Consider the following 22,460-nt stretch of genomic DNA (forward strand, 5'->3'; position numbering starts at 1 on the left):
TTGTGAGCTAGATCTAGACAATAGTACTACTATTAGAACTATAATAGTACTAACCACCTAGAGAAGACTGGAAGGATTTGGCTAGATAGCTTGTCTGGGAAAAAAACTATAGTTCTTCATATGCTTCAAGTTCAATATAAATCATCAATGTGTTATGATGGCTAAAATTTATGCCCTAACCTTGGAACTTCCAGGATAATCACTTGTAGAAAGTTTAAGTTTGACTCATGTCTAGAGTCTCCCCAAAAGGAGGCTGAAGGAGGCACTCTGCACAATTTAAATCAGATAAAGGACAACTATTTATTTCCTCTACACAAACAGATGCTTAACACAAGAGACTCACATTAACACAAGTGCACATTAACAAAGATTTAAGCAAGTAGTACTAATGATTTGTAACTATTCTTAATCTCTCCTGGAAGGTTGATAATTAAAAGATCAAAATATGAAGCAGTTTGCAGGATTGACCAACAAGAATTTAACTTTTGACTTAGCTCTGCCATATATACTTCATTTTTCTGGCATGACAATTCAGGGGTAGGGCTAGTCCTATCAACAGACATCTTCAAGAAGGGTATAGTTTTGGAAAACATTCATTTTGATGCCAATCATCTCTGCTTTAGAAGTTTTTTGAACTCACAAGGTTCCCTCTGGCTAAAGCCATCCTGGGATTTCATTTTGGTCACCTATGCTCAGAGGAGGAAAAAAAGAGTGACGAGGCATCCAGAGGCCCAAGGCCCAGGCTCAGTCCTGCCTGAAACAAAATGTACTTTAACGGCCATGTGCTCTCAGCTGTCATGCTGCTAGGTGGGGAAAGGACAGCTTCTCTTCCACCCCAATAGGAAGTCCAGGGGAAAAGAGCTACCAATCACATTTTCCAGAGAAGAGAGAGAAAGAGAGAGAGGAAGAGCAAAAGCCATCTCCCTTTTTTTAGCTTGCATAGCATCTCACCACCCTTCTGCTATAATAGGGCAGAGGGAGTATCAAGAAATCACCCAGGATTTTCTGTATTATCCCCAAACATCAGTCCTTTCAAAGTTAAGCCACATATGTCCTCAGAAGTTACCAGGAGGCTCTTTACCCATTCCATTGGATGTGCATCAATTCAGCCTCCATGACACAAAGGAACTTAAATTTTATACTAGAAGCAATAGAGAGCCACTGAAGCTCCTTGAGTAGGGGAGTGACATGGTCAGACCTTTACTTTAAGAATATCAATTTGGTAGCTATGTAGAAGATGGACTGGAAAAGGGACAGACCGGAGACAGTTCTGCACCAGGTTTGACTAAGGCCTTATTCTAGATTATTAGAATGAAATGGGATGCTCACAGCCATTTAATGTTTAACAAAAGTAGATTTCTTTAATTAGTATGGAAATGATATTCAGCAAGGCTACAACACTGATTCAGCTTGACATAGTTCCACTGTCTCCATACTTTGACCATGATGTTAGAGACCTAGGTCAAGTCCAAGGAGCTCACATGTGCTCGACTTTTTTAGGTGACCAAGAAATTAGGCTCAAATCTAACCTCTGGACCAATCAAGGCTCAAGTAATCTTTCAATATCTTTTAAGAAAAACTAGCCTAAAATACATGAAAGGGACCTAAGTAAATGCAGACATTTTTCCTATGACATCAACTATTGCAATTGTCCAAGTGAGAGGTAAGAAAGGCCTAAGCTGGGGTTTTGGGGGAGGGATGGAAATGATCCTGTCAGTTGAAAGAAGGAAACAGATATGAGAGGTTTTATGAATATGGAATCATACCCCTGTCCCATTTTAAGAAAAGCCTAAGCTTCCAGGAAAAAAGGATGTGAGATTCTCTTCTTTCTTGGTCAGACCATATCTGAAGTATTGTATTCCATTCCAGGTGCCACCTTTTAGAAATGATAAACTAGAAAACACTGAGAAGAAAGCACTGAATAACATTACCCCCCCAAAAAAATGAAATTTTTGTTCATTCATCTGTTCATTCAAAATATGTTCAAAGATAGGAATAACCACTTACTGATATGAGAGTTATTTCCAAACTAATCATTTATGTAAAGTCAGTATTAACTTATTAGAACAAAGATTAAAATCAAAATCAAATTCAACAGAAGAATAAAAATGAGATGATAAAGAATTTAATAAAAGCAACTCAAACTTGATGGATGATAACAACCCAAAATAGGAAATGGGAAAAATAATAGATGTCAACAAACAACATAGATCATCACCATTTTTTCAGGATGTTTAATCTATAAGCAAGTGCTAGCATAGATGCTGGGGACCCCTTCCTAAGAGAAGCTGGCAGTGACTGAGAACCCAGGATCTCTGGCCCTCTTAAACTCATAAAGTCACCTCTAAATCTGGATAATTTCATCTCAAGATCAATACTGAGTTATCCATAATCAAAGAAACACAGAAGAGAAGTGGTAGCCAGGACAGAGGCTCCAGCTTGCCTAGCTGAGCTCCACCTCTATCTTCTATGTGGGAGCAGTCCCCATGTTGCTGGGGTGGTGAAAGGACACCCTCCACTCATCCCTCTCTCTAAGTCCCAAAATTACATGATATCACATGAAGGGTTGAATGAAGAGAGAGTCCTTTTGAAGGTCCTCTGAGCTAAGAGCAATTCCTGCTCAGTGGTCATTAAGAAGATTGCTCTATCATCTCAAATGCCCAAATTATTCAATGATGTGCTGCCACACATAAATAGACTGGTAGCAAGCAAAGCACTTCTGCATTGCACTAATACCATATTTCACTGCATAATCATTGCAGATTCTATGCCAAATTTTTTGCAAAAAAAAAAAAGTGGGGTGTGACCATTATGTGAAGCTTAAAAAAAAATTGTGCCAGTATTACTTGTCTTTTAGTTTCCACCACTCTCACACCAACTTTTCAGTCACTGAAAATTGTCTTTCTGTAGCTTTGTTTCCATGTTGTTCAGCAAACACAATCACTTTTAGCTTGAAGCCCACAGAATAGATTTTATATTTGCCCATAATCAGAAAGAAATGCTTCACATGTTAATATATCACTGGCAAACCAACTGTATAGTTTAGCTAGTAAGGGAAGAAGCAAGTCTTACCATATCAAATGACTTACTTATGGCAGCTTCACTTGCCCACCTGCTCCCTTTGCGCCTATGGCTCTTCATTAGGTTGAGTGACAATACCTTTAGTACTGCAGTGCTCTAAACAAATCATGCAAGTAGGCTTTTGGAAATATACTGACAACTGTGCTGAGAATTCTAGGCTCGAGGATCATGACTCAGCTCATAATGTGCAAGAGATAAATACGTATCCATATGCCACTGATAAATACATTGCTGCTCTTTTCACCTAAAAGGTGAATACCTGAGGAAGATAATTATATTATGCGACTTCATGCGATGAAAGATTATAAACCAACTTTTGGACTGAAAAAACAGGGTGCAACAATTACGCAGTGGCAAGGATTATGTGCTGAAATACAGTACGTATTTTAAAAACCTTAAGGAGATTTTTATGAGAAAATTATGAGCAATATATCCCAATAAAAAAGTGAAGTGGTTAAGGGAAAAGTTTACAGACAGCAAAACTGATGAACCTTTCCTTGTATAGTGTAAGGTTTCAACCTCATGGCAACTGTGGACCAATCTAAGTCAGATCATGTGAAAAGAATTTAAGGATGAAACCATCAAAAGGACAACAAACAGGCAAGAAAATAGAAAAGATGTGAAGAGTATATTACAAATTCTTTCCTCAATGACAGTGGAATCATCATATTTGAACTGTAATAGCATGGTCTTTCATGTGCTGCATGAAGAAACACAAATATGTAGCATTAAAGAAAAAGATAAGAGCAGCTAGATTAGACTAAGAGTATACAGAAGAGGGCTATGCTTAAATACAATTAAAACAAATCAATAGGATGGTCCTGTCTAACTATGTATTCCTCATTCCTGTCCTAAAGTCTACTATGTTTCTCATAGAAACAAGTCATGAATCATCATCAATACTCTGAAATTATGATCAATCACTGTACTTCGTAAAATTCATAAGTTTTTCAATGTTGTCCCCTTTACACTATTATGTTCTTCATATAAGCTTTTTTGGTTCCACATATTTCACTTAGCATCAGTTTACCTAGTCTCTCAAAAATTATTCATATTCATCACTTCTTATGCACTATATAGTATTCTACTGTATTCATATATTGCATTTTGCTCATCTATTTTCCAATTATTTTTCTTCCACTTCTTGCTACTACAAAAATGCTGCTAAAAGTATGTGTGACACACACACACACACACACACACACACCTATACACATATACATGAAACTGTACCCCCCCCCGTCTTTGTCCTCCCTAGGGGAAAATGTCAGGCCAATGCTCTTTCCACTGTGGGATATGAAGTAAGACATCTTCAATCTTTCTGAGGTATCTGTGATTACAGTTAGTATTAAAATTAATGTTTGCAGATCAATCTGTTTTTTCACTGGCATAGACAAAATGCATATGCCACACATTGTGTACAGTATTAGCTAACAGGGATGTACTTTGGTATAGGGGTAGAGTATCAGGAAGACCAAGTTCAAATCCTTCCTCAGATACTTACTGACTTGTGTGACCTTGGTCAAGTCACTTAATCTTTCTCAGTCTCACTTTCCTCATCTATAAAATGGGAATAATAATATCAGCTACCTCACAAGGTTATTATAAGGATCAAATTCAATCATGTGTATATAGTACTCTACAAAGTTTAAAGCACTATATGTTAAGCTACTAACATTTTTTGATAGATCTATATACATATATATATAATATTATATAATTTATTTATATATATATATTGTTATTGTTCATCCTTCATTTTCAAAGAGAACCAATGACATCACAGGGTGATGTCTTGACTTGTTCGTGAATTAGATTTAAGTGAGGCAGAGTTGCACAAAATCAACAGTCTTGCTCTCTCTTCCAGTGGCAAGACAAAAATCAAGATGATTGGCAATGGTCCAGGATGCAGTAGATAACCTTGACATCTTTGATGTCTAACCAACCTCTAAGCACTCCACAATGCCTGCCTCAGCCACCTGGATGGCGGAAAAAATTGTTCTCATCTGCATATTCCACTGGGGGAAGTCTTCATATACTTGGAGTAGGCATCCCCCTACCTCACTGACTGGTTTGAGGCCAGTCAGTTACCCTCAAACCTAGTTTAGCCCATCTGCCAAGAAGGTTTTACCAGGATGTGGCTATTGTTTGTCCACAGCTTCTTGGAGCCACAGGTGAGCAGCAAGTGACAGGTAAACCTGTAAAGGTGAATAAACAGTCCTGAAAAGGGCTCAGCAAGCTCTCACACCATAGGTGCTAGTTCTCCCTGAATATTACATACAAACACACACATACACATACAAGGTGCCCCAAAAGACTTAGTACTTACATAAACATGCACACACATACCTTCAAGACTGTGAAAGTGTATATACAATCTATGATGTGATACACTTACTATTCACACTATGGTGATTTCAGTCTTAAAATATTTTCCCATGATACACAATAACACTGGAAAGAAGAGTGCGAGAGAAAAGGGGTTGGCAATAAATAGGCAAGTAAGGTCAAGAGTTGAATGGAAAGGATGTGGGGAAAGGGACTACCAAGCCCTTCCAACTGTCCAGTATGAAGAGATGAGAGTGGGAGGGGAAGTGGAAGTGGAAGTGGAAGAGGAGAGTAGGTCTAAACTGCAAAGGGAAGAAGGAAAGTGGTGGGGGAAAGGGTTTTGTACACAAAATGTGGAGCCAAAGGAATTCTTTGTGTCTTTGGTAGAAATAAAAGGTTTCTAGAACACCATGTTGTATATGCTACATCCCACTCCATCCCTAACCCACACTGATCACCTCAAAAACTCTAGAGTGAGGAGTCGTCTTCCCCACCCCACCTACCTCACCAATGTCATTTCTCTTTGCTTTTAAATGCTTATTGTCCCTACACAGAGCTTACTCTTACCTCTGAAACTCTTAACTTGTTATGAATTCAACTAAATACCTGACCCATCTATCTCTGTAAATTAATGTTTTTCTTCACGTGATCTAGGCTCCTGTTTCTCTCCCTCATCTCTCATTCTTTAGTCTCTGGTCTTTCCGTCCCCTTTTTCTCCCCACTAGGGTTGAGGCTGTTGACCTTGGGGTCTAGGGAAGAGAGGTGCTGGCAACAGCCTCTTTTGCCCCCACTCTCCATCACAGCTACAATCTCTCTCCTTGCTGAGGTCACTTCACTTCCTAGGGTTCCCCACCACCCAGCTCCTTTGCCTTTCTCTCTCTGGCCAATGTCATCCCTTCCTGTAGACAGACACCTCTTGCTTGACAGACACTTTCTCTTAGTGAAGAGAGGGACTGAGCTTCTAGTCTTCATCCCATGGCTCTCCGAGAAGGCAAGCACTGGTGAGCTCCTGGTTACACAGAGAATGATAGGGAGTCATTTGAGGACTGTAAGAAATGGAATGATAAGGGAAATGATATGGACATAGTAAATGACTTTGGCAGCATCCCCCTGCTTTTTTGGAGGTGGAAAGAAAAAAGATTCAGACCCATCCATTCTAAGCATATGGCCCTTCAGACTAGAAGTCTTTCCAACTCCTAAACTGAAGTAAATCTTTTCATTTGGGGCATATTTCACTACTGTGCAATTGAAAACAAAATAAAAACAAAACATTAGATTTAGACTTAAAGTACCTGAGTTCATGGCCTGACTCTACTATTTACTACTAATTGGGTATTAATAAGCTTCACTTCTTTGGACTGCTGTCTTCTTATCTATAAAATGGGAAGAATAAGTATAACTCATAGTGTTACTTTGGGATTAATTACATAGAGCGCTTTGTAAACTTCAAATCACAGTCCCAAATTCCAAGCTCTGAACTCTGGGTTCTTGGCACAACCACCAAAAGCATAAAACTAACTCACTTCATTGCTGCCCAAAGTTAGCTATGGGGAATCTCTGAACATAACTCTAATATAGCCTATATCCAAGTCTTCAGAGATAATGGTAATCTCCAGATTCCATACATAATGCATATTAGGTAAAGGACAGCTTTTAATCCTCCCCACAGAAAATTCAGAAAACACATAAGAGATACACAATAACCCATAATGACTTATGAACTTTGAGGTGATGCCGTGCAAGAATTCTCTTTTTTTCTGTCTAGAATGCTGTATTCTAGAGCATGGAGTAGCCAATTGGACAAGTTCACATTCAGAACCAATGTGCTTTTGCTCCAATAATGGCCAGTGGAGTATTTTCTTACAAGATGGAAGGCACTACCCCTCTCCACCCTCACCATTGCTATTCTGTTCTGTCTCTGAAGAGATAAAATTATATGAATGGCAAAAATGGTCCAATTCAGGTATACTCTGGACCACTGATGGAACTGTGAATCAGCCCAGCTATTTTGGAAAGCAATTGGCACTATTCAAAAATGTATCAAACTGTGCATTGGCCCAATAATGCCACTAACCAGAGTCACACCCCTAAAGAAGTCAAAGAAAGAGAAAGACGAACTATATATGCAAAAATGCTTAATACCAGCTCTTTTCATGGTAGTCAAAAATTAGAAACTAAGAAATTGTCTTCCCTTTGGGGAATGGTCAAACAAATTATAGCATATTTATACAAGGGAATATTATCCTTCTATAAGAAATAATGAAATAGACAATTTCAGAGGAAACAAATTTTTATGAACTGCTTACAAAACAAAACTAGTAGAACTAAGAAAATACTTTATACAATGATAACAATATTATTGAGGAAAAGCAATTCTGAAAGACTTTAGAATGCTGATCAGTTCAATGACCTTGAGTCCAAAAGAATGAAGATGAAACACTACACTTGCCTCATGATGATATGAACTTAAAATACAGAAAGACATATATTTTTAAGCACAGCTAATGTGGGACTTTGTTTTGACAATACATATGCAGATATGTATTGAGGCATTTACTTTAGGAGTTTTATCTTTTTAAAATGCACAGGAGTATAGGAGTAGTAGACATGATAGATTAAAAAAATACTTATTATTCAATTCTCAATTCAAGAACTATAAGAATGAGCAAATAAAAGATTCTTTCCATAAAGAGCTAGTATGGTAACAAGGGCACAAACTCAGAAGAAGAGAATAACTAATAAACATCTATAAGCAAAGCCTCAAAGAAAATATACTCTGGACCTAAGTTTAACTAGAATTCCTAGAACAAATAAAGCAAGAGTTTGGGGGAGTTTTTAAAAGAGTTAAAAATCAAGAGTCAAGATGGTGGAGTAAGCTGAAACATTCTTGCCTGGTTCATACAACACATCTCCTCCACAATAACTTAGGAAACACACCAAACAGAATTCTTACTGGTAAAAAAAAAAAAAGTCACAATGAGTCATTTTTTCCAGCCCAAGGCAGCTAAGGGAGACAAAAAAAGATACTGTAGACACTGGTAAGGGAGGCAGGAGTGCATATGGCGGCAATGGAGAATATTCTAGTACCCAGAGACGGAAAGAAGGCTGAGATAAAGCACCATGGCAGGAAGAACTGAGGAAAAAGGAGATCCCAGGGGATCCCTTAATTAGCTAGCACTGGATACAGGGGTAAGTGTCATCTGGTAGCTCTGTTGCTCATCATTACCTAGTTCTGGGTCACAGATCCAGGGTACAGAGAAATGCTCTCAAGTTAGGATGAGCTCTAGTTGAGTCCTGAGCAAGGAACTAGCTATGGAAATGTAGCCATATGGCTCTGAGCCCAGAAGCTGAGGCAAAACTCAGTTCTAGCCTTTAGTCCAGCATATAAACCCACAGTGTGTAATGGGAATACAAATTTGGAAGATCTTCCCTGCCCCTAGGCTAAAATGCACCTGAAGCCTGGGGAGGGAGGCTTGTTTTTCAGTAGATACTTCTTGATTGGCCAGTGAGTCAATAAGGTTGTTACATTCTCTGAGCCAGGAGAAGGCTATATAAGCCCTGATGTGTAGCTTTGTTTTGGGACTCACTTTGAGAAGTGTTCTGTGATTTGATCTGAATTCTGGGAAGCCGTTGTTGAGAGTCCCCCGGCTTTGAAAAACCCAGATGCTGATTTGGTATGGATGTAATGGTTGGCCAGTTTGGAAATCTGTCTACTTGATCTGTTTCTGTCTTGATAATTCTGCCTGTATGCTTTGAAGTTCGGGGTGCTGACCTCTTTCCCCTGAACAAGGTAAACGATATATGTCTGACTGATTAAAGTAAGCTTGTTAACCCATTTTGAGTTGCTTTCCTTTAACAAAGCAGATCCAAGAACCTGTGTTGGCAGACACCCTGGGGAAGCCAGGGTGCTTGCTGTTACACAGTGAAATAACCAGGGCAAAAATCTCAAGACAAAAGTAGCTCTGAACCTGCACATGCTTCCAGGATGCTGTCAGTAACTCAGTCCAACAACACTCTACTGAAACTCAATCACACAACAAACCAACAGATTCAGATCTGGGTCAGGAACTTGCAGAGTTCAGACCAGGAAGGAAGAAAACAGACCTCTTCCTAGATCATGCCACTTTGGGTGCACAACTTAAAAGACCTAAAACTAAGCTATAAAAGCAACTGAAGAATGTAAGAGGATAGAAACTGAGGTCAGACATTATCCCTAGAAGTGTATCAAGCCCAGCATTAATATAAAGTCCACAGTCAAGAAGGAGGCTGAAAGAATGTACAAATAATTTTTTTAAAACCTGGCCATAAAGAACTACTTTATTGATAGGGAAGCTCAAGGCACAAACACTGAAGAAGAGAATGACTTAAAAACATCTACAAGCAAAGCCTCAAATTAAAATGTGGATTAGACACAAGCCTAACAAGACCTTCCAGAGAAATTCATGAAAATATTTAAAAAGAGCAAAAACAGATTTAAAAAAACAAACAAAAGTGTTATAGGAAAAAATGGGGAAAGGAATGAGAGCTATGGAATAAAGCTATGAAAAGAGAATTAATGGCTTGGTTAAAGAAAAAATACAAAATGCTACTAACAAAAATAATTACTTGAAAATTAAAACTGGCCAAATGAAAGCTAATAAGTCCATGAAATATTGAGAAACAACAGTCAAAAGACCAGTGAAATAGAAGAAAATGTGAAATATTCCATAGGAAAAGAAACTAATTTGGAAACCAGATCAAGAAAAGATAACTTGAGAATCATTGGGCTACCTAAAATCTACACACACACACACACACACACACACACACACAACCCAGACATTGTATTTACAAAAATCATAGTGAATAGAGCTCCAGCCCTGGAGTGAATAGAGCACCAGCCCTGGAGCCAGGGGGACCTGAGTTCGAGTCTGGCCTCAGACACTTAACAAAAAACTAGCCGTGTGACCTTGGGCAAGTTACTTAACCCCAATTGCCCTACCTTCCCCCCTCCAAAAAGCAAAAAGAAAAATCTAAAAAAAAAATCATAAAAAAACTGCCCAAATATCTTAGAACCATAGGGCAAAGTAGAAATGGAAAAAAAAAATCATTCACCATATCCCCCCCACAAAAAAAAACCCAAAATGCAAAACCTCAGGAATATTATAGTCATAAACCAGAGCTCCCACATCAAGAAAAAACATATTACAACAATTCAGAAAGAATTCAAGTACCAAAAAGTCATAGTCAGGATCACACAAGATTTACCAGGTAGCACTTCACCAGGAATGGAGAATTTAGAATATGATATCATAGAAAGCAAAGCATCTGATATTACAACGAAAAATAATCTATCCCACAAAGCTGGAGTATAATCCTATGGTGGAGATGGGGGAGGTGATGTACTTTGATAAAATAGAGGATATTCAAGTATTTTTGATGAAAATACCAGGGCAGATTTTTTTTGAAAAATTAATATTTAAACACAGGAATCAAAACAAGCATGAAAAGAGTAAACATAAGTGAAAAATCATAAGACACTAAGCAAGATGAAACTGTCTACATTCTTATATGAGGGGATGATACATGTAATATCTTAAAACTTTATCATTGCCAGGAGTCATAGAAAGAGCCTAATTAAACAGAGGGCTGGGTGTGATTCCATTGTGTCTGGATGATTTCAAAAGAAAAATGGGGGAAATTATCTCACATAAATGGGGTGCACAAGGAAGAGTTTATACAATAGACAGGGCATTGAGAGGAGTGGAAGACACTTGAAACTCGCTCTTATCTGAACCAGTTAAAGGAGGGGAAAATACACATATAGACACAGTTGAGTATACAAATTCATCTTACCCAATCAGAAAATAGGAGGAAATGGGGGAAAGGGAAACGGGGTGGGGAATAAAAGGTAGAATAAATTAAAACAGGCAGTGTTGAGAAGTAAAACAGATGATGAAAGAGAAGATTAGGGGGAAAAGAGAAGGAAAAGCATAAGAGAATAAGCTGAATGGAAATATAGAGTTAGTGATTATAAATGTCAATGTGAATGGGATGAACTCATCCATAAACAGAAGAGGATAGTAGAATGGATTAGATACCAGAATCCGACAAGATATTGTTTATTAAAAATACACTTGAAAGAGAAAGATATACAGAGAGTTAAAATAAGGGACTGGAGCAAAATCTATTATGCTTCAACTAAAGTAAAACAGGAGTGGTGATCATGATCTCAGAAAAAGCAAAAGTGAAAAGAGACCCAATTAAAAGATATAAACAAGGAAACTACATTTTGCTAAAAGTATAATGAATTAATATTGATACTGAATAGATATGCACCAAATGTTACAGTATCTAAATTCTTAAGGGAAATGTTAAATACAGAAAGAAATAGACAGTGAGGGATCTCAATTTACCCTTCTCAGCCCTAAATAAATATAATCAAAAATAAAGAAATTATGAAGATGAACATAATTTTAGAAAAGATAGATATGCTAGACCTCTGGAGAATATAGAATGGGTATAGAAAGGAGTATGCTATTTCTCAGCTGTGCATGGAATCTTCACAAAAACTGACCATGTATTAAGGCATAAAAAACTCACAAACAAATGCAGACAAGCAGAAGAATTAAAGACATTTTTTCAACCATAATAAAATAAAAGTTTAATTTAATAAAGGGCCTTCAAATAATAGATTCAAAATTAATTAGAAATTAAATAATAATCCTAAAGAATGTACGGCTCAAAGAACAAATAAATCATAGTTACAATCAATAATTTAATAAACATTAATGACAACAATGAAAGAGCATGCCAAAATTTTTGGGATACATCCAAAGCTGTACATAGGGGAAATTTTATAACTCTAAACTTTTTTTATCAATAAAAGAGTGAAAGAAAAATAAACAAATTAGTCATGTAACTAAAAAAAAACCCTAGAAAATCAATCAATTTAAAACCCCCAATTAAACACCAAAATAGAAATACTGAAAATTAAAGGCAAAGTTAACAAAATAGAAATTAAAATACAACACTGAACTAATTACAAAAAACAACAACAATAAAACAGATAAGCCATCAGCTAATTTGATTTTTACAAAAGAAGAAAATCAAATTACCAGTATAAAAAATGAAAAAGCATGAATTCATAACCAATAAAGAAATACAAGTAATTGTTAGGGGTTATTTTGTCTGACTATATGTCAATAAAGTTGATAATCTAAACAAAATAAATGAATATTTGCAAAAACCTTAATTGCCCAGATTAAAAGAAAAGGAAACAGGATACATAAATAACCCAACCTAGAAAAATAAACTGAACAAGTAATAAATGACCCCCTCCCAAAAAAGGCACCTCAGAGCCAAATGGATTTAGAAGCAAATTCTATCAAACATTTAAAGAACAATTAATTCTAATTCTACATAAATTGTCTGGGGAAAAAAATAGATAAAAGTATCCTGTCAAATTCCTTTGATGACACAAATATGGTTTTGATTACCTAAACCAGAGAGAGTCAAAACAGAGAAAGAAAATCACAGACCAATTTCCTTAATGACTAGTGATGCAAAAAGTTTAAATAAAACACTAACGAGGATATTGCAATAATAGTCATGAAAATGATCACTGATACAAAAAGAAAAAAAGGTCAATACTGAAGCAAATATATACATTAACACCATCACTCTTCAATATTGTACTAGAAATCCTAGTAACAATGAGTAAATGTTAAATAAATAAGCAAATCCTTACCACAATAAGTCAAGAAAAGGAAATTAAAGCAAATATGAAACAAAACTATCATTTTTTTGTAAATAATATGGTAGTTTGCTTAGAAAACCCTAGAAAATCAACTAAAAAACTAATTGAAATAAATAACAACTTCAGTAAAGTTGTAGGATATCAAGAAAAACACATCATCCACATTTCTGTATATTAACAACAAAATCCAGCAGGAAGAGATAGAGAGAGAAATCCCAATTTAGAAAAGCTACAGACAATATGAAATACTTGGAATCCTATCTGCCAAGACATACACGAGAATTTTATGAACACAATTATAAAAGTCTTCACATAAATGAGGGGAAATCTAAATAACTGGAGGAATATTAGTGCTCATTGATAGCCCAAGCTAATAAAAATGATAATACAATCTAAATTAATTTACTTAGTGCCATATCAATCAAACTAATAGAGGTCTGCTTCACAGAATAAAAAAAATAAGAAGAAAATTCATCTGAGGAACAAGAATATCAAGGGTATTGATGAAAAAAAAATGGAAAGAAAGGAGGCTTAGCAGTACCTGATCTCAAACTACAAAGCTGTAATAGTAGAAACAATTTAGTACTGGATAAGAAAAAGAGAAGCTGATCAGTGGAATAGATTAGGCATGAAACACACAGTGACAAATTGGCACAATAACCTAATGTTTAATGAATCCAAAAATTCCAAGTATTGGAGCAAGAACTCCCTACTCAACAAAAACTGTTGAGAAAACTAGAAAATGGTCTGGCAGAAACTAGATATAGGCTAACATCTCATGCCTTATAACAAGAAAAGCTTCAAATGGGAACATGATTTAGACATAAAGGATGATATCTTGAGCAAATCAAAGAGACATGGAAGAAATTACCTGTCAAATCAATAAAGAAAGTGTTTACAACCAAATAAGAGATAGAGAGGTTGACAGGATGTAAAATTGAAAGCTTTGATTATATAAAATTTAAACATTTTTGCACAAGAAAAATTAATGTAGCTAAAAATTGAAGAGGAGCAAGAACTTGCAGAGGATAGGAGGGGAATTTGTAGCAAGCTTCTCTAATAAAGGTTTCATTTCTAAGATATATAAGGGAAATGAGGCAAACAGAAAAATGAGAGCTTTTCTCAATGGATAAATGGTTAAAGGATATGAATAGGCAGTTTTCAGCAGAAGAAATCCAAACTATCAATAGCCATATGAAAAAAAAATTTCCAAATCACTGATTAGAGAAATTAAAATTAAATTAAAACAACTTTGCGGTACCACCTCATACCTATTGGTTTGGCTAAGATGATAAAAAAGAAAATTGGCAAATGCTTAAGGGGCTGTGGGAAAACAGGTTCTTTAAGGCAAAGTTGGTGAACTTATTTTTTTTTTAAGCAATTGGGGTTAAGTAACTTGCTCAAGGTTACACGGCCAGTTATTTCTGGGTGTGGTGCTGAGTGTCTGAGCCCGGGATTCGATCTCCAGGTCGTCCCAACACTGGAACCGGTGCTCTTACTCGCTGAGCCACCTGGCTGCCCCAAGTTGGTGAACTTATAAAGTGTCATTGTAGAGAGTAATTAGTTACTATTCCCAAAAAGCTATTAAAGAACTCTGATCAGTAAAATGACCAATCATAATTCCAAAGAACTCATGAAGAAACATGTTATACACCTCCAGATAGAAAAAATTACACATTCAGAGTACAGATCAAAACATATATTCTTCTCCATTTTTTTTCCTTTTGGGCAAGGTTAATTAAAAATTTTGTTGCATGACTATAAGTATTTGTATTGGACTTTGTTTTTCTTGCCTTCCAAATGAATTGGGAGGGGAGACAAAGAAGGATAATCTGGAATTGAAAATTTTAAAAAATTAGGAAAAATGGAAAGGAATTAAAAAGTTATTTTGTGAATGAAATGACCATGCTAGAGGAAAGAATTAGAAAATAAAGGAGAGATTTGAAGGAAAGACATGGAAGGAGAATTAACAATTGAGTACAAGGAGTAGAAAACCCTACCCCAGCAACAGGCTCCCTGAAAATCAGAATGGACCAGAAAGAATTTAATAACTCCATTAGGCAAAAAAAAAAATTATATAAAAGTAATAATATTGAAAAAAGACAAGAAAATGTAAGATATCTCCTTTCTAAAACAATTGTCTGAAAAACTAGATCAAGAACTAATTTAAGAATCATTTTGTAGTTGAGTCATGTCCAAATATTTGTGACCCCATTTGGGATTTTCTTGGCAAAGATACTAGAATGGTTTGCCATTTTCCTTCTTCAGCTGATTTTATAGATGAGGAAACTAAGGCAAACAGAGTTAAGTGACTTGCCCAGAGTCACACAGCTAGTAAATGTCTGAGCCCAGATTTGAACTCAGGTCTTCCTGTCTCCAGGCTTGGCACTGTATTCATTGTGACATCCAGCTACCTACCTGACAGTGATGATCAAAAAATAGATCATAGATAGAATATTTCAAGAAAGCCTGAAAAAAACAAATAAACAAAAAAAAATCTGTCTGATTCTATTAGAACAAGAGGGCAAAGTTAAAATAGAAAGAATTCACTGATCACTGAAAGAAACCCTGAGATGAAAATTCCCAGGAATGTCATTGTCAAAATCCAGAACTTCCACATCAAATAAAAAACACTTCCAGTAGCTAAGAAAGAAAGAAGTGAAATACTGAGAAGGCATAATCAGTATCACACAAGATTTTGCAGCCATCATTACAAAGCATTAGAATCTTAGAATACAATATGCCAAAAGGCAAAAAATATAGACTTGTAGTAAACTTCTCCAGGAAAAAATGAGTATAATTCTCAAGGACAAAAAGGGGGGAAAGGACCTTAGTGGAATAAAGGACTTCCAGACTTTAATGATGAAAAAAACAGAGCTGCATTTTCCTCAGTTGCTCTCCTCTGGCTGAATATCTTTGCTTGGTTCAACTCCAAATTGTCATCCAGTGAGAAAAAATGCAATAAAAGAAAAGGTCTTGGGGTCTTTTCTCCCTCTAAAGATAATATGTGACCCCATGCAAACAGACCTCAGCCCTTTGCTTGACCATTTGACCTTCTGTTTTATATGAAGCATATTAATCTAGGGTCTCCAAATTTATGAAATTTGAAAGGTCAGGAATACCAAATCTCTGCCATCTGAGACCCAGGACCACAGGTGCACTAAAACCAGCTCAATAGTTTGCTAGGGCCATTGTTAAATTTTTGGTACAAATAGGTACACCTAAGAAAACTGCAAATGATAGAAATCAGCGTTTGATTTATTGTTTTATTGATTGTCTAGTGTTGGGCTAAGAGTCAGAAAGATTCATTGTCTTGAGTTCAAATGTGATCTCAGATACTAGCTATATGACTGTGGGCAAGTCAATTAACCCTGTTTACCTCAGTTTTCTCATCTGTAAAATCAGTTGGAGAAGGAAATGGCAAATTACCCCAGTATCTCTACCAAGAAAACCCCTAATGGTATCACAAAGAGTTGAACATGACTGAAATGACCAACAACAAGAAAGTGATAGAGAAAATGTTAATAATGAAGATTAAACTTAAAAGTATATATTATGTTACAGTTTTTGTGTTTGATTTTCCAGAGCTGGCTGTTAGATTTTAGTGGCATACATCTGCCCAGGATTCAGGGAGTCTGACTGTCCATCAGGTTTTGTAACTAGTCCAACACTAATGTCCCAAGGAGCAAGGAGAGACCTACAAGACTGACCTTTTGTACCCAGCACACATTTAGCTAAGACAAGGACTCATTTGGCAGTTTGCTATACAAACAAAGGAGTCAAGAGAAACATAAAATGGTAAATATGAATGAGCAATCAGAAGGGACTAAGGAAAGATGAAATATTTACATTCTAATAGGGGAAGACAATACAAGAATCCTAATGATATCTAGGGTGATAGGGGAAGGCAAATAAAACAGAGGGCCTTCGAAGATGTTTTGTTATGCTTTCATGATCTTAAAGTAAGGAAGGGGGATGAATAAAGTATACATTTTATTATATACTTTTTTTAAAGCAAGCAATAAGAAATGGAGATTCATGGTTTCATATAGAAACTTCCTTCAGGGTTCTGCTCTGTGTAAGGAAATGGTGCATTTGTGTAAATTCAGAATTTAAAAAAAGCTTGTTGTGGGTTTTTTTTTAAGAATTATAGGATAAAATCTTGACTCCAGAGGATTCCCAATGAGATATACCTCTCTCCTCCTGGCAGATAGGTGTAGGTTATAGATGCAGAATGAGGTACACATTGTCAGAGGACATCAATGTTACATTTGTTTTGCTTGCCTATATGCTCTTTGAAACAAGGGAGACTTCTATGGGGACAGTATTGTGAAATGATAGAGACAGGAATAGGAATCAGACCTGTGTTTCATTAGAAAAGGCAACTCTCAGGAGAGATGTGCTGTACCAATACAAATGAGCATCTTCTCTACAATTTAGTCTTAGAGCTGCCTAAATGACCAAACAAAAAATAGAGATAATCATGGATAATTTTGATGACATTAAATTAAAAAGGATTTGTACAAACAAAACTAATGAAGCCAAAATTAGAAAATAAGCAGAAAATAGGGGCGGCCAGGTAGCACAGTGACTAAGAGCACCGGCTCCAGTGTTGGAATGACCTAGGGATCAAATCCAGGCTCAGATACTTAGCACCACACCCAGAAATAACTGGCCGTGTAACCTTGAGCAAGTTACTTAACCCCAACTGCTTAAAAAAAAAAAAAAAAGAAAAGAAGCAGAAAATAGCAGGAGGCAAGTTTCTCTGATAAAGGTCTCATTTCTCAAGTATACAGGGAACTAAGTCAAATATATAAAAATAAAAGCCAATTAATAACCCAATTAATAAATGGTCAAAAGATAAAAACAGGCAGTTTTAATCAGAAAAACTCAAAGCAATCAATAATCATATGAAAAATACTCTAAACCACTAATAATTAGAATAATACAAATTAAATGACCTAATAGAAAGGGAAAATGACAAATGCTGAAGGGAATGTAGAAAAATTGGTATTCTAATACACTATTTGTGGACCTATGAATTGGACCAACCATTCTGGAGAACATATGGAACTATGCCCAAAGGGCTATAAAACTGTGTATAGTGCAGGGGTGGGGAACCTGAAGCCTCAAGGCCACATGTGGCCCTCTAGGTCTTCCAGTGCAGTTCTTTAAATGAATCCAAATTTCCCAGAACAAATCCCCTTAATAAAAGAATTTGTTCTGTAAAATTTGGACTCAATTCAAAGGCCACATGTGGCTTCGAGGCCTCAGGTTCCGCACCCCAGTGTATACTCTTTAACCCAGCAATATTACAAGAAGGTCTATGGTCCAAAGAGATCAAAGAAAAAGGAAAAAAGATCAATTGTACAAAAATATTTATAGCACTTCTTTTTGTGGTGACAATGAATTGGGAATGACTGAACGAATTATAGTATATGATTGTGATGGAATACTATGCTATTTTGCTGCAAGAAATGACAAAGGGGATGGTTTCAGAAAAATGTGGGAAGACTTACATAACAGCAATATTTTAACAACAATCAACTGTGAAAGAACTCTGATCAATCCAATAATCTACTGCAATTCCAGAGGGCTCATGATGAAAAATGCTATGAACCTCCAGAGAGAGAAATGATGAATTCTGAGTGTACACTGAAGTATATTTTCTTTCACTTTATTTTTCTTTTCTTTTTTCCCCACAACATGGCTAATGTGGAAATATGTTTTTCAAAACTTCATATGCATAATGGACATCATATTTCTTGCCTTCTCAATGGAAAGGAGGGACTGGAGGGTGTAATGTTAATGTGAAATTGAAGATCTTCCCTGCCCCTTAATAGACCTAAGAGGATTTGAAGACCTTCCCTGATTTGAAGATCTTCCCTGCCACCTAATAGGCTGAATGTAATCATATGGAGCCTGTGGTGGGAGGAGTTTGCTGAAGGGTTAAGCAGAGCCCACAGGAAGCTGGGAGTCAGAGCAGCTAGATGGTGGGAGGAGGAGAGGACTAGAGAAGAGAGAACTCACCCAGGAAGACAGCTAGGCTTGTGAGTGTTGGTATGTGGAAAGGCTAAATAAAGGATGGTGTGGCTCTCTGCTGCATTGTGATGTATTAACTTCTATGTTCCTATGATGAATTCAGTTTCCTGGTGTTGGGATTTGGTTTTCTGTTCTCTGAATAAATGCTTTGCTTCTGTCTTCTATATGGAGAGTACGTTATATTTTGTGGTCAAGAACTATGCCAGGGGCGGCCAGGTGGCGCAGTGAGTAAGAGCACCAGCCCCAGAGTTGGGATGACCTGGGATCGAATCTGGGCTCATATACTTAGTACCACACCCAGAAATAACTGGCTGTGCAACCTTAAGCAAGTTACTTAACCCCAATTGCTTATATATAAAAAAAAAAGAACTATGCCAGCATATTCACAGTTGTCGTCGGTACTATGAATATTTCGTTGGTGCTACAAAGGGAAAGTAAGAATTTAAAAGTGAAATTTTTTTTTGCTTTTTGCAAGGGGGAAGGCAGGGCAGTTGGGGTTAAGTGACTTGCCCAAGGTCACTCAGCTATTAAGTGTTAAGTGTCCGAAGCCGGATTTGAACTCAGGTCCTCCTTACTCTAAGACTGGTGCTTTATTCACTGTGCCACCTAGGTGCCCCCATAATTTCTAGAAATTACAGACTCCTGTACTAGATGCCTGGTGGGTGAGGTAGGCAGTAATAAAGAAGACTATCCTCAAGGAAGAAAAATCAGTAGCTTCAGATATCACTAAATACATGTGTGTGTATATATATATATATATACATATATATATATATATATATACACACTCAAAGAATTATAAAAATCTCATAGTTGGAAGGAAAGTTTTGAACTCTATTTGTTCTAATCCATACCTGGGAAAGAAACCTTTCAACAACCTATATGGCAAGTGGTCATCCAACTTTTGCTTAAAGATCTACAATGATGGGGAACTCAGTACTTCCATTCCATGACAAGTTATTCCATCCTGGGATAGCTTTAATTATCATTCTTTGCAGTCTCCACCCATTGTTCCGACTTTTGCTCTCTTGGGTCAAGCAAGAAAAGTTTAATCCTTCTTCCACATGACAGATATTCAAATGCTTGAAGACAGCTACCATGTTCCCCTCCCGCTCCCCAGTCTGCTCTCCTCCATGCTAACTACTATGTCATTTTTTTCTTTACAACAAACTGTGAAGTAGGTCAGTCAAGTATTATTAACTCCATTTTATGGATGAGGAAACTGAAGCTCAAAAACTCTAAGTGACTTGCTCAGTCTTAAAGTTAGTGACTGGTGGATATGAGGTGAAATCTTAGAATTGTTTTCATTTTTTTTACTAATTTTAATTTTATAAGGTTCATTTCAATAAATATTTAAGTACCTACTACATGCCAGGCACTGTGCTAAGCACTGTGGATACAAATAATAAAAAAGAAAGACTGTTCTTCTCCTCAAGGAGTTTATAGTCTAGCAGAGAAAGATGACACACAAAAGGAAGCTGAAAAGGGTAGGGGCAGAGGGGAGTGGAATAGTAGGTAAATTACACAGGTAATGGCACAGGTAAATTACAGGTAGATAAAACTAGACAGTTTTAGAAATTTTTCAATAACAATTTGAAAATTGTTCAAATAATCCAATAGAGAAATTAAAATCAATAGAAGATAAAGTACAATTTTGATTACATAAAATTAAAATATTTAGTATGAAAAAATTAATGCAAGCTAGCATACAAAGAGATATCAACTGGGATAAAATTCTTCCATTAAACATCTATGATAAAAGCCTCATAGCCAAGATATATGAGATTAAGATAAATACAAAAAAGAGGGAAAAAATCCCACTTATAGAACTAGCCAAAGGATAAGTATGGTTATTAGAAGAAGAAACGAAAATTATCCACAACCAAATGAAGAAATGCTCTCAAGTCACTAGTAACAAGAAAAATAAAAATTAAAACATCTCTGAGGTTTCTCCTCACATCTATCAACTCTGAGGTTTTTTTCTCACATCCATCAAATTAGAAAAGATGACCCTGAAAATGGAAACAACCAAAAGGGAGCAACAGTGAAAATACAAGCATATTAACCACTTTTCAGGTTGAATTTATCAAACTGTTGTTGAAATCATTTGGAACTAGGCAAGAAAAGGTTGATTCCCACTTGTCTAGTGATGTGGCTATTGGTTATATATCCCAAAGAGGTCAGTGACAGAAAAGTCCATTCAATTGGGGAGTGCTGGATGAAAAAACTATGGTATAAGAATATAAAGAAATATTGTTGAACAAGAAAAAATAATGAATATTAGAAATTCAGAAAAAATTATATCAAATTATACAGGATATAAAGAAAGTAGAATTAATAAAATATAAAACAACACTAAAATGAAACAAGTCAGATTAATTATATAAAAGAATTTCTGGAGAACAGAGGATGGTAACACAGATTGTAACTCTCAATGAAACATGGAGGATGTATGAATATAGATTTGGCTGCTTTGTGCTTCAGTTTTGCTTAACTATTTTATGTTACGAGGGAAAGTTACTATTATACATATTATATTTTTATATATATTATAATTGTATATTATATTTATGTATGTAAGTTCATATATACATCCACATATATTTTAAGTCATACTTTTTTTTGTTTTGTTTTTTGAGGTTTTTGGAGGGCAATTGGGGTTAAGCTTGCCCAAGGTCACACGGCTAGTTTTTATGTTGTGTCTGAGGCCGGATTTGAACTCAGGTCCTCCTGACTCCAAGGCCAGTACTCTACTCACTGCGCTACCTACCCACCCCTTAAGTCATATGTTTTTAAATGAATAAAAGAAAAAACACTGAGATAAGCATCTTACATATCCATTCATTGGCAAAGATAGTTTAAAATTATCAAATGCAATTCTGGTGGACCTGTCAAAAAAAAATAGTTCTAAAAATAGTCAATAGTAAGGCTATGAATTGGAGCCATTCTTTCAGAAAGCATTACATCAATATTAAATAAGAACTAAAAAAAATCCAGGTCTCAGAACTCTAAGATCAGTGTTCTTTCAACATCTCCATTCTGGAATTTATAATCTGAACCATGTTTTATCAATTAGAATAATCAAGCCTCTTTCCCTGGACTTCAACCTTTCCCATACATCCCTCAACCACTTCTCATCCCTGACAAGTCATTTCTTTAAAACAGTGTACTTGAAAGGTTTTTCGTCATATGCTACTATCAGCATAAAAATTGTGAGCATGCACCCCAATATATTTATATACAGTGCAGTGAATTAGACGCAAAGTCAGAA

This window comes from Petaurus breviceps, unplaced genomic scaffold (assembly GCF_028583685.1).
Source record: "Petaurus breviceps papuanus isolate PSGF00001 unplaced genomic scaffold, PetGlider_PUasm1.0 90925, whole genome shotgun sequence".
Taxonomy (NCBI): domain Eukaryota; kingdom Metazoa; phylum Chordata; class Mammalia; order Diprotodontia; family Petauridae; genus Petaurus; species Petaurus breviceps.